Here is a 13,870-nt window from a genome sequence, read left to right as displayed (position 1 = left end):
TGTGTCACGCTGTGGAGAAGGATTGTTGTACAGAGGCTTGTCCAACTTCCATACATGATTTTATGTAAGAGGTTAAATAAAAAAAAAAAGCTGGGTACAGGCTGCATGGCATGTTATAGAATATGTCTTGGTGTTTCAGGTATTAAATGGTATAGTTGTGGGCAAGGTGCTGCAGTGGTGATGGTAGGGAAGGGAGAGGGGGAAAGATACTTTAATTAATGACTGCCAGCAAACCCAGGGAATAGGACTTAGTGGTCTAGCAGGTCTCTTCCAGTTCTTTGCTCTAGTGAAAAGACTAGAAAAGGGTAGTGTAACCCAAAAGCATACCTATCCATTTCAGCAGCTTGAGTGAAGATGCTATCAAACCCCAGACAACATGGTTGCAGAGCTCTTCAGGATGCTGCCAGAACCTTCCTAAAACAGTACCTAGGTCCAGTGCCATGCTCACCTTACCCTAGTTATGCTACTGATGTAGCCAAATCAATGACTTCACCCAAAGTGATGGAAACAGATATCCATCCCAATTTTTGCATAATTTTTATATAAAAGTGCTTCAACCTGGCTGTGCCACTGAACTGATAAAAAACATCTGAATCTTGCCTTCTAGGATTGAATGCACATTCCTGAAGTGTTGGTGCTTATATAAGGGTCAGAAAATATAAAAGAATGGAGAAATGATGTGTTGAAAATGCCTGCCTCTTGAAAATTTAAGCAAGGTCACAGAACAGCAGTATATAATTCAAGTCTGCCACCAATCACATTCATAGTATATATAAGGGCTTGTTATTTCTCTCACTCTGACCATTATCTAATATTAAAAGTATGAAACAAAACAAAACAAAAAAATCAGCATTATTAAAACAGCTTGTACAAAGTCTTTTTTTGAAGAAATTTACCATGCAGAAAAGGTCAGTTGGACATTTTTGACAGCATAGTACAATAAGGGCTTCTAAACTGCCTCAATCATTGAGTTTTCTAATACGAACTTCTTTTTTTATAAACCCCTTGCACTTAGTACTTGAAAATATGTCTGAAGTGGCAATTAGAATGTCGTATTCATAATACCATTATGTTTTGTTACTTAACCTACCCCTGTATGCCAATATGTTCAGGCGAAGACAAATGGCTACAAATATTTCCTGTGCTTTGGAAAAGAATTATGTAGTTCTAGTAAGTAGCATAAGTCTGAGATATACTGAAAAATGACAAGGCTTTCCAGAAGAAAAGTCCTCTAAAGTACACGTACATGGAACTGGAACAAGGCAGAAGTAGCCGTAAAAGTTAGCACCTGTTACTTGAGGATGATACCTTCAAGTGCAGGAGGTCTGCAAACCTGTTTCCTAATGTCTGCATCTTCCACACTATGTTTCCTCTCTTTAGCCTAAAATAAAAGACAGGAAAATAAATATTTTCTTATTTTAAATAAGAATAGACCAATTCTTCAAAAGGCTCCACAAGAATACAACTTACAGCCTGCTCAAACATAGCAGAAACAACGAGGTGGCTTTAGTGCGTACTACTATATCTGATACAGTCAGAGGAGGGCGGCTGATGTGGCTCATTGAGGGTGATCTCAAGGTGAATCTTAAATATCTGTGTAGCAATGTTTTTACCCTGCCTGCATTCTCCTGCTTTACTAGGACAGTATTGTGAGAATAAATCCAGTACATCATGTGAGGCATTCTGGATCGGATTTTTAGAAGTGCCTGGGCGCTTGATTGCTATGAGAGTTGGATGGGAATAGGGGTAGACCCAGGGGTGGTGCTGTGGCATGGTTACCCTCCCCCCTCCCCACACACACACACACACACACACACACACACACACACACACACACACACGCTTTGGCTATGTAAGGCATGAGTAGTCCTCCACACGTCAGTGTAGCTCCCGCTGGGAGCTCCCCATGTGCTGCAAGCGCTATGATCTCACCATTGCTCAGTGCAGCCTTCTCTTTGCTCTTCCTTCCCCCTTTTCCCTTCCAGTCTCCCCACCCCTGAATTCAGCAGTGGGGGAAAGGAGGGGAGGGCCAGCCAGCAGTGACACAGCTTTCACACAGCTCCTTCGTACTGCCATTGCTTGGCCGCTTACCTCTTTCCCCTACTGCTGAATTAAGAGAGTGGCAGAGGCAGAGGAGGGGAAGAGCTGTACCCTCATTACCACAATCCCAAATGTGCCACTGGTTGGGCACTTAGGTGCCTCTGGAGATCTCAAAGTAGAGATCTAAGTAGCTTTAAATAGCTAGTGCTTCTAGTGATAGTGGGAGTCGCATGGACTACCCCAGTCAAATTAAGTGTTCCCAGATTTCTGGGTGGGCACTTGAGCCACTGGTATAGTTCACCGAGTACCCCAAAATGTGAATCCAGCCCTTCTTGCTGCCAACCAGTGCCTGGCAGAGGGTAACATATGATACCAAGTGCATTCCCAAATCTGGTCTCATTTTCATTACAGAACCCAATGTTTTCTATTCTATACAGTCACTCTTCCAGCACTGTTTAAATGGGATCACGATGTGTTTGCATGGCTGGAAGTCAGCAGCTTTAAAGTCCAATATCCATTATTTGATGCGCTTTTCTGCATTTATCCTGCCCTTTTCTTCCTGAGATACTGTCCAATGCTGACAGGTTTCAATTAGGGAATATTTTCCGATTCATTCAATGTGCCGTGAAGCAGGTTGTCTTTGGATACAGCTAGTGTGATTTAATTACATTATTTTGCAGCCCTGCTGCCCGAGAGACTTTAAAGGGCCTGTGCATACCTGCGCTGGAATCTTTCCCACATCTCCCTACCCCTACAAGATTTAAAGCCAATGCAGTTTGAGTGAGTTTGGAATTTATTTGAAAGCCTTCTTACACCCGTACAATTTATCCACTGAGATCAGCAGTTTACATCGTATTGATTAATGCAGTTATTGATTTATTCTGCGATTGTACTGGCTCGGTATATACAGTACTGGAAGGTGCTGTTTTCCACGAGTGATTGACTTCTCTCTTTATTGACAAAAATGAGCTGATAAAAATCATCCTCCTGGCTGAGCTAGTGCTACTTTCTTGTACTCCTGCTGCTAGCACAGAAAGTACAAGACAAAAGCCAATTCCAAGTAGAAAAAAGAAGCTACAAACTGCACAGGCCTTAACCCCTGCTGTATGAGCTGAGCTAAACACCAGGCCGTAGTTTGAGCCAGGGAACCAGTTGGGTCACTTGAATGTTGAAAGGATAGACATGACTTCTGAAGTAAGAGATCAAATAGCTATTTGTTCTGCTATCTTTCCCTGATGAATACATTTCTCAAAGTTTACAGCTCTTTACTGATGCTACTGGTAGGCTCTTTCCTTTTCACAATCCACCTATTACCAAAAGGCTGAAACCAGAGTGATTAGCAAAGTCAGGAAAGATGGGATCTTTATAGCTAAAGGAACAGAGAAAGAAGAAGTACTGCTTGTTATGGACTGAAATCCTTCCTTAGGAGGAGGCATTGTGTAGCTGGTAGAAAAACAAACAGTGCTCAGATACCCATGTGGTACCTCTGAGTCTGCCACCGGCTGGCCGTGACACATGGCCTCAACCTTACTCACCTGCCAAATCAATACATTTCTCCTGGCTCAATATTTCACTTGACTGTTGTGAGGCTTACTTAAAAAGGCACTGGGATGGCTTCTCAGTTGAATTGCATGAACTTCACCTCATCCTGGTGGCTGAAAGAGGCCACGCAGTTTAGGGTCACCCTCAAGTAGCATAGATCCACCTTAGCAATTTTACATCACTATTTCTCTACTGCAGTGAATCTCAGCCAGGGTGCCATGCAATTACTAGTGTGATTCACAACATAAACCCAGAGATTTCAAATAGAAATTCATAGCCGTGGTCTTTTTTAGTTCTTTTTTTCTTTTTCTTGCCCACAGAAAAAAAATAGAGTGAAAACTAAGAGCCGGCATTTTCCAAAGAATTCCTCAAATTTATAAAGCAGCTTGGCTGTCTAGTAAGTAAGGTTGAGTCAGGATATCTTTACAACCTGGCAATTCAATTTTCGGCCTGGGACAGTATCTGTTAGACAGCAAAGTTTAGATCATCTTTGAGTCTTTCCAGACTGTGGTTGGGCAACAAGCTAGCCAAAGATCAGGAAGGACCAAAGGCAAACATTACAACCGTTCTCCCTGGGGACAACTGAGAACTTGGACTGTTACATACCAAGAAGGGTGGATCATATAAACTGTATTTGCAAGGAGTAGAGAGCCAACCCAGTCTTCTTTTTAATGGGAGATTCTTAAAGTTCCCTCAAGCACCAAAATGCTTTGTTTTCCCTCTTGCACTGCTTTGATCATGCAACTGATGATGCTTGCTTGAAGACAATTTCCATACAGACTTCATAGTATTGTGTAACAAAACTTGCAGGGCTTTAGAAACACTCGATAAGACAAGACAGGCTCAAAGGGAAGAGACTTCACTCTTAGGAAAAAAATTACAAGAAAAGTAGGAGTCTTAAACTCATCGCTGTGCCCTGAAAAACACAGCATGAATTTTCCCATCATCGCCTCCCATGACAATTGGATGCCAATTCCCATCTGATTTTAAAGGAATACAAAAAGCAAGGAGGTACAACATATATTATATTTATGCATGCAAATATATTCATATATATATATATATAATAGTATTTAACAACCACTACAAGGAAACACCAATAGAGTGGGTCTTTTTGTTGAAATCCTAGGTGAAGACAAAGAATAAAGTTGGTTGCTGGAAAAAAAAAAATGTTCTAGTCCAGGTAAAAAATTTTCATGCCCCCTCCCCCCCCACCCCGCTTGTTTAAAAAGAATAAGGTGGGGGGAAAGGAAGACTGCAATTATAAGCCTGCACATCTAGAAATTTGTTAGTTGAGCCATTATTTGATTTTGTGAGCTTGTCTGAAAGAACACAGTTTTACCAAGTAGGATTTCATAACAACACGTTCACTACTCAAGGTCAAGAGAGGTGCAGAGAAATATCAGGTGCTATTGTCCTATTAACTACAAAGTTCCTCACAGCTAGTTGTCTGACTCAAAAACTGCTATTAAAGATGCCACTTTATTGCACATTACTGGAACCAAGTCTAAAATAAAATACATTCTTCACTTGCCCACACAATGAGAACAGGCAATGCTCATGCTAGAGCTACTTGAAAAATATTTGATGGAATCAATTTTCTGAGAGAAAATGCTGTTTCATCAAAATCAAAAAACTTCTCACAGAAAGGCAGAGCCCTCGGGAAAATTTTCAACAGAAAATCTACCAGACTGAAATGCAGTATTAATTTGTGGCTTTGTTTCTGATGTTATAGTTTTGTATATTAAAAAACAAAAAAACAAAAACAAAAAAAACTTAGACCATTATTTCTTTTCTTTTTAATTTTAAAATTATATTATTGCATTTAATCTGTTCATTTACTCTTTAATAATGAAACACGTCAAATATTTTATATGCATAGGCTGACAAAGCTATGGTTCTCCACTTCTAATTAAAGTGAAATATTTCTTTTTGATGTGTCCAAAATAAAATATTTCAAAAGTTTCAAATCCAAATTTTGAGGTTTAGGGCCAATTCACTAGGAATTTTTTTTTTTTTTTTTTTTTGAATTTTCAGAACTTGCCACAGAATTTATTTATCTACCTCTAGGTTCTCCTCCTAGTCTGCACTTCGCTAGGTTCTCAGGGCAGTAGCCCCATGTTTATAGTGTGTGTCAAATATAACAATTGTATTTGGGGCTGGACCCAAAGATCTGTAAGGTCTCTTCCAGCCCTTAACAACTATGAAAGACAACTATAATTGATATAATTAACAACTTTCCTGAATTGACCTGGAAGCTCTTAAATCAATTCAAAAGGGCTTTTTTGATCTCCCAATTTGATTCAGATTTGGTGATTTGGCCTCTGAATTGGGCCGAATTTTCTCTGAATAAAATTGGTGACTGAAGCTTTGCACACCCCTACTAGGGCTGGAAGTTACACATAAACTGGTATAAGTGATTGGAAACCAGTTCAAACCTGTAGCACATAAGAAGTTCTGTGCACATAAACTGCTTTCAAAATGGCCAAAACCAATTTAAGATAAACCTGGATGGATGTAGTATCAGACTTCACTGATTTAGGTTAAAGTGGTTTATTGAACTTCTGTCCAAGATCCCCTCCGGATTCATGTTCCCTCACAGTCCCCCAGCATCCCAGGATGTGTTTCACCTCCCCAGTAAATCCCCTCTTCTAGGGCAGTTGGGCTAGCCTCAGCCGAAACTGTCTGCTCCAGCTCAGAAGGGAAGTGTCCTCTAGCACCCCACAGCTTGTGGCCTGAGCCACTGCAGGCATGTGGCTGCATTTCCAGAATCAAAAGTGAATGTCTGTTCACTTCCTTATCAGTTCAATCTATGCATCTTAGACTGACCTGTGAAGACTGAATTGATTTGAATCAGCTTCAGGATTTTTGGCTGTCTGTACTTTAAAGTGCAGGTAACTGAAAGAATTAAATGCTTAACGCATTTCTGTAGCTTCTGGAGCAGTGGATTTCTGGATTGCAATTTTGAACCCAGGCACAAATTCCTATTTAGTCTTGTTTAGGTGCCTAAAGGTAAAATCCTGGGAAGCAACTTAAAATCCCATTTGTCACTGATCTTTCATGAAACTCTGACTGCTTTTTGCGTGTTTCAGTAACGGCTAAAAATGGAGTCTGGGCTATAAAGTCACTTAAGGGCTAACAAAAATTGTACTTGAGGCTTAATAATGTTCGCAAGAGTTTTGTAACTCTTCAAACCTTAAAAAATCCTTTATGCTTGTACATGCTTTCACATGCATGTGTGCACACCCCCCCCACACACTTGTGCATATGGGTGTGCATGTGTGTTTACAGGTAGATAGATGTGTAGAACTATACACATCACATATATACAGACACACGCATCTACTCATCTAAATTATCTGTCACTACAGAGATATTAGACTGTACACATGAATGCCCTGTCCTACCAGACTGGACTGTAAAAGATGTTCAGATTATGTTTGTTTCTCTCCGATAAAATTTAACTGTTCCCATCCTACTGGCTTAAACAGTCTGATTTTCACAGGTTGATATTGGTGACATTTTTCTTCTTAGTAAAATATATTCCATAGTGATGCAGCTTCATTTTCATGCAACTAGAAGGCCTCGCACTAGTAGATCGGATCTTAGGAAAATACTAACTCAGCCAGCATATAAGGGAGCTATTCCACACGGTCTTTATTCTTACTGAACTTTATGCTACATTGTACCGACTATGGTGTGGTGTAGTTATACCCAATTTAGTTTTAAACCAACTACCTTGGGAACGAGTCGAAGGCTAGTCGCAACAGGCTACTAACCCGATCTAAAGGCAGGATACACCGAGTTCTGTGCTGCTGCATGTTGTTTCCTAAGTTAATTGAAGCTAGTTTCTATGTTAGCTCTGCTCTGTCCACCTCACAATGCAGTGCAATTAGCCACCAAATGTTTATACTGTTTATGCACAGGAAGACTGAACAAATTTAGCAAAAACAAAATGAGGAGTTAGTAACAAAAGATTTTTCTTTTTTTTTATTTTAGAAGCTGAACATAAAGAGGTCCACAGTCAAGAATTGACTAAATTATTTATTATGTCTCTCTCTGTGAGAAGAAAAATCAAAGAAATGATTCTGAAATATTAGGCAGTGCATAGCAGTAGACATTTGTATCGAAGGCCAACCATAACAATCTATCTAATTTATCTATGGCGCTACATTCATAAGCATGGACTCCAATCATTTCCAAACATTAAGCCTCTTTCCATCTCCCCACCTCCCCACAGCTCCTGGAAGATTTCTTCTATAAATACATCACTGGCTTTTTGACTTACTAGTCACTCCGAGGAAATAAAAATGATAACATGCCCTGCACTTTAAAACCATGTTTATAAAACTTTTTAATAAAAACACTAGAAGACAAGTACAAGATAAAATCATGGTTTGTTGCTTATCATTATGCCAGCCCAGCATTTTAATTTTTTTTTTCAAATTAAAGACATAACTATAGTACTGTCCCTTCATGGCAGTTCACTGCTTTAAAAAAATAAAACTGCCTTCATTATTGATTCATTGAAGCTCTAAGCTATGCTGGTATGTAGACTGGCATTTAATAAAATTAAGTATCTAGGATCAAATTATGCATCAGATTTTTTAAAAAATCAGAACTCAAGTATTGTCAACAATATTTAATAAAACTGCCCTTATTAGTCACTGCTGGCAAAAGATGGTTCTCAAAACCAATACCTACCTTCCAGAGCCTCCATTTTTCTGGTCTCCTTCCTTTGGCAGAACACACATTCCCACCATATGAACCCTGTGCTTTCCAATGGCATGAATATCTGAGTTAAAATCTGCTATAATAGGAGACTTTTACTCCTAGAGATGAGCCACAGATACTTCTTTGGTATGTTAAATACATTATGACACCCAACCTTGGTCCATTCATGGCCTCTTAAGACAATTTGCCAGTGGCAAATCTTCAAGTAATTTATAGAAACTCTCAGAGTTGGAGCTGGTGTCATAGACAGCATCATGTTGAAAACAGAAACTGTGTTTTGCTCTGCTTTTCAGCATTTGTCTCTATTATGATTAGGAACAAACCCCCTAACATTTCTGAATTCTCTCTGGATTTTTTTTCTATTAAAAGCATTTTTGGATTCATTTAACTCTTTGATTTGGGTTTTATATCATACAATAACAAAAACAAAGATGCTTTGCAGTTTGAAAAACATCAGGATTGAATGTCAAACTTTTCCCACTTTTTCTGCAAAATAAAAAAGTTTGGTGAACTGATTAAATTTCACAATGTACTCCCAATTTGACAGGTCTGTGGTCAGCAAAAGAAAACGTCAGCATTTTGCCAGACAGTTCTAGCCCTGTCACATGGTAATCCATTCAGTGTCCATTCTGGATTTTGTACCATTCTAGGTTCTGTCAAAATAATGTAGTACCAAGTCAAATGTCTAGCAGAAGTTTATTAAATCAATGCTATTATTGTTATCAATCTAACTTTTAATTAGAGTTTACCACATCCTGCTCTTGCATTAAAATTATTGGCTTGCCCTTGGCTTCACTAGAATTTCATTTTGCATTAATTGGCACGTGTTTGCAAATGAGATTTGAAAGCACCTCTGCCCACAAAAAATGAAGGCATAGCCAGAGATTAACCAAATACATATTTCTGCGCATGGGTACTTTCAAAGGGGTGTCTTTGAAGGAAATGGTTCCTTTTCATAGATGTATAGAAATGTCTCTCTACTGTGCGGGAATGTAGCAACTGCATAGTGCTGCAAAGTAACACGATATAACATTGAGAAAAATGTCATGAATTAATTTGTAACTTGGCTAGAACAACAAGGTTTTAGCATCTATACTCCTCAAAGCTGCCACACAGTTAGTAAATGGCCACAACACAAAAAGTCCCAATGACTTTTCTTCCTTCTGAAACACAATTCCTCCAGCAGTATAATTTTCAAATAAGCATGTTGCAAAATAGGTTTAAATGGAGACACTAAGGCAACATCTACACATGCACTTAACTGCTGAGTAGAATAATTACCTGTGGAGTAAAGCATCACTGTCTACACATGCAATGCTATTAGACTGCAGTAAACTAATTAACACTGCAGTAAGACAGTACTGTCCCAACAGTACTGTCTTACACTGAAGCAATTTACTGCCATTAAACACATATGTAGATGCTGACCGCAGACATAGACTTCTCCTGGTTAGCTCAGCCAGCCAGGGGTCAGATTCATGCATAGCCACATGGCTCCACACTTTCAACACCTTCATGTCTCACCCAACCTCTCTTACTCCCACTGCTGCCACATGAAGCCTATGGCTGACCCCCTGAGTCTGCTGTCAGCTCAGGCCTGCATCTCTCTGGCTCAAATTGCTGCTGTCCAGGGCACACATGTAGACGCTGTGCCCAGGAGCAGTATATTCCAGCTCCAACTACTCTAAAGTTTATCCCTTTGCATTCATTCCATGTGTAGATGCACCCATCTACACATGCCATGGGTGATGCCATGTGCCTCCCACCATGTGTCTACATGTGATGCCCTCCCTCTCTCAGAGCATACCCAGAGAGCACAATACCATCTGCAGAGGGCTGTGTTACATACTCCCATACCCACTCCAAACACCCCCCCAGAAGAAATTATCCATGTATCTCCAGAAAGCTAAATTACTGAAAGACAAAAAGAAAGAAGGGAAAAAGAAAAGATTTGAGGAAAGAATCACAAGCAAGAAAGAGTAACCTTATATAACTCGAGTGTGAGAAGCAGAGCTGAAGGACAAATCACAAACATGGCAGGGAGCTCTACCCTGCTCTTACTGAACTCAGTGGGAATTTTGCTGACAACTTCAATTTAAAAGCAGAGCAGGCTCAAGGATTAGTCTGTTACCTAAACCTACAACTTGAAGAGAATGTGCCAGATAGTTCTCTCTCACCTTGCCATATCTGCTGCTGTTTGTTTTGTTTTTATTTACTAAGACAGGTTGTTTAATCTATTTTCAAGGATTTTCCCCATAATCTTTAAATGCAATGGGCCTAATCTTGGTACTTCTGACCAGAATAGGTAGAATTCAACCCAGTGATGAAGTCCCAACTCAAGTTCCCACTTCTTTGCCCCATTTAAAGCATCTATTTTGAGGAACTTGGTAGGCTTTAGTGACTGCAACATAAATTACAGGGAGCATCTACACATGTCCCTATGGCGCCTTTGCTACTGCACTGTCATTTACTTGCATTTGAAAGTATTACATTATGGTGCAGTAACAGTCTGTACTGTGCCACATGTGCCATGCACAGTTATTTTTAGTTGCTACATTGCCATGGCAATGCACTATAACGAGGGAAGGAGGGCCCACAACATCACATGTAGACACACAGTGGGAGGCACATGGCAGCGCGCCACTCCCGGGGCACTGGCAGCAGGGTGTGAAATGCAGCCTGCAGTGGCAGCCACCTCTGCCCCACACACACACTGGGTGAGGCATGTTCCCCTTGTGCCTGCCCCAGGCATGCACACAGGGATGAGAGCAGCCCATGCTCCAAGTGTTGGCTCTGGATTTAGGATCCAGATACCTCATTTGGGGCTGGGGAACCCACCCTCAGACTGATCATGACCTTTCCATTTGATAATAGGCAAATGTACAATGCACAGTGACAACAAAAAGAAGCAATATAAACAATCAGAGTCAAAGCACACCTGGACAGGACACAGTCTTCACTCTGAGGCTCATTCTCATAGGTGTCAGATGTCAGTCTGTAGGTGGAATGCCAAGGCCCATACCCCCACTCTGGTGGGGTGTATGAGATGGGCTGGTCATGTGCCCTTGGTCCATGGTGGTCTCGGAGACCCTTCCTGGGAGACATGGATGTGGATAGGGACCCCTCTCAGGGAGAAGGAACCTGGGTGGAGGACAGGGAGGGACAGAAAGGAAGAGAAGGAGGGACCCAAGTTTCTATTTTTGTATTCTCCTTCTCTCTTGATGACCCTTGATGACTCTTAATTCATGGCCAGCTCTGGTTGGTCATTTCTCTGTGGTCACGCATCCATGTAGCCTTCCAGGCCTTCTCCTAGTTTGGTCTGTTCCCCTAAAACTGGGATTTAGGGCCCGTGCTCTGAGGCCTTGTAGCTAGTGTCACTTATCTCATGTTATGGGCAATATGGTACATACTCCCTTGGTTCCCAGACTGTTTTCTAGACTATGTGTCCTTGTTGTGTTAGACTTTGAAGGCTGTGCTCTTGTGTTATGGGATGCCCCCCTTCAATTCTTAGGGTATGTCCACCAGTTGGCTTTGTGCTAGACAGCCTGTCTGCTTCCAGGATTACGTGGAAGTCTGTGCATGAAACCCAGGCTCTTACAAATCAAGTAGCCCCTGCCGCCAATCTTGATATATATATAAAAATTATGCATATACTAAAAATGCATTTAATGTTAATTAGTGTGGACTTCCATATATTATGTAATTGGTAACATTAAAAACAAGAAGAAAAAAAAAAGAAAGGGATACATGAGCTGAAACTTTGAGATAGAAGAGGTACCATACACTTGCTAAAAAAAAGTTGAAAGCCCGTGCCCTATAACATTTTTCCAAAATGTGACAGACATCCCTGAATCTACACTGTACTACTATGACAGAAACCACAGGTGTCTTTTGTCCTTGGTACTCCGGTATGTACAAACTTCCATACTGAAAGTTTATAAAATTTAATTTTTCTGGTAAACAAAGGCATGAATATGTTGCTTGTGTGACTAATCAATACCCAAGGTCTTGGAGGTTGTTTCCATTCTGAAGAGAATTTAATTATAGGAATCAGATAATCCGTTAAGGTAGTGATACTTCATTGTTAACCCAAATCACAATAAAAAAATAAGGAAGTAAGGTGGGAGTCTTTTTCCCACGGTTCCAAGCTTCTTTCCTGCTAGCTGTCAGCTTCAACAGTTTCTGGGCTTTCTTCTGTAGGTCTTCAGTTGTCTTGGCCTTTTGAATGCTTTTTTGGTTAATTGACCTTTCCCGCTTTCATAGATTTCATAGACATTAGGGATGGAAGGGACATCAATTTCTAGTCAATCCTGTCTGTTTCTTCCCCAGACGCATACATCTCCACCAAATAACCCTCAATGAAAACCTTCTACCTGCTTGAATCACTTTCTGACCTGATTTGAATTGGACTTGTTTTGATTCATGGCACCTGTTATTTTATGTCTAACACATCAAAGAAAGACTTTAACAGATTCTTGCCTCCATTCAAAATTAAATTCAGTGGTCACACCTGCCAGATTCAGCAAGGTTTTACTCAGTCTCCAACATACCTGTAGTCACACAATGGTTATCCAAGTGCTAAAGGATAAAGACAAAAGGATAAAGTATATGTAGGCAATATTAATGTGGCTGAGGGTACTGTCTTCTAAAACAGCTATTGAAAAAGCACCCAAGTGCCAAATAGAATATTTGATAGCACTTTTTTTTATACTAATGGAGTGTATTAATGGAAAAAAGTTATACCCCAGCATTATAACTCTTTCAGTTGATATTATCATTATGTGCATGTCACATTATCACTAATTTTGTATTCAGTGTATCAGGACCATTAATTCACGTTAAATCTACAGCTGAATAGACCAGACTGCTTAAGAAAATAAATGTCTCTATTACTTTTTATAGTGGCAAAGTTAATTTACAATTCCAGATTAAGAAAACTAAAAATGAGAATTAGAACTATGTTTGCTACATGAGATTTCCCCACGATTAGCATTCATGCATGTTGTGAAAATATTAAGTACCTTAAATAATATTTATGATTTCTCTTTAGCAATGAGGCATTTTTCCTCAGCTCATTTTAATTTATTTAGCAACTATCTCTTTAAGTCTTCTTTGTAGCATAGTCATATCATTGGAAGATTAGACTCTGAGGTTATTGCATTAAAGAGAATCACTATATACAAAAATGGCTTGTAATACAAGATCTGTTTCTGGTGGCTCAGAAAGACATGGTAATAAAACACTTCGATGATGCCTTGAAGGACTCTCATTCTGATCTTGTGTTATATTAAAAGAGTTTGTTACTCTCAAAAGTTTAGTGGAATTTCTGATTTCAGAAATATATCACATTTCTGATATATATATATATATATCTATATATATATATATATATATATATATATATATATATATAGATATATATATATCTATATATACACACACACAAAAACGGACCAGGGATCTCAAATCCATAGTTAAGCAGAGGAAATCTTTGTGGAAGTGAGTAGAACTCAGTGCAAACAAGGCAACATTCAGCCCACAATAATCTTCCTTT

Source organism: Crocodylus siamensis, chromosome 11, assembly GCF_052110815.1.
Source record: "Crocodylus siamensis isolate JL-2025a chromosome 11, ASM5211081v1, whole genome shotgun sequence".
Lineage (NCBI taxonomy): Eukaryota > Metazoa > Chordata > Crocodylia > Crocodylidae > Crocodylus > Crocodylus siamensis.
This window is presented reverse-complemented; position numbering follows the sequence as displayed.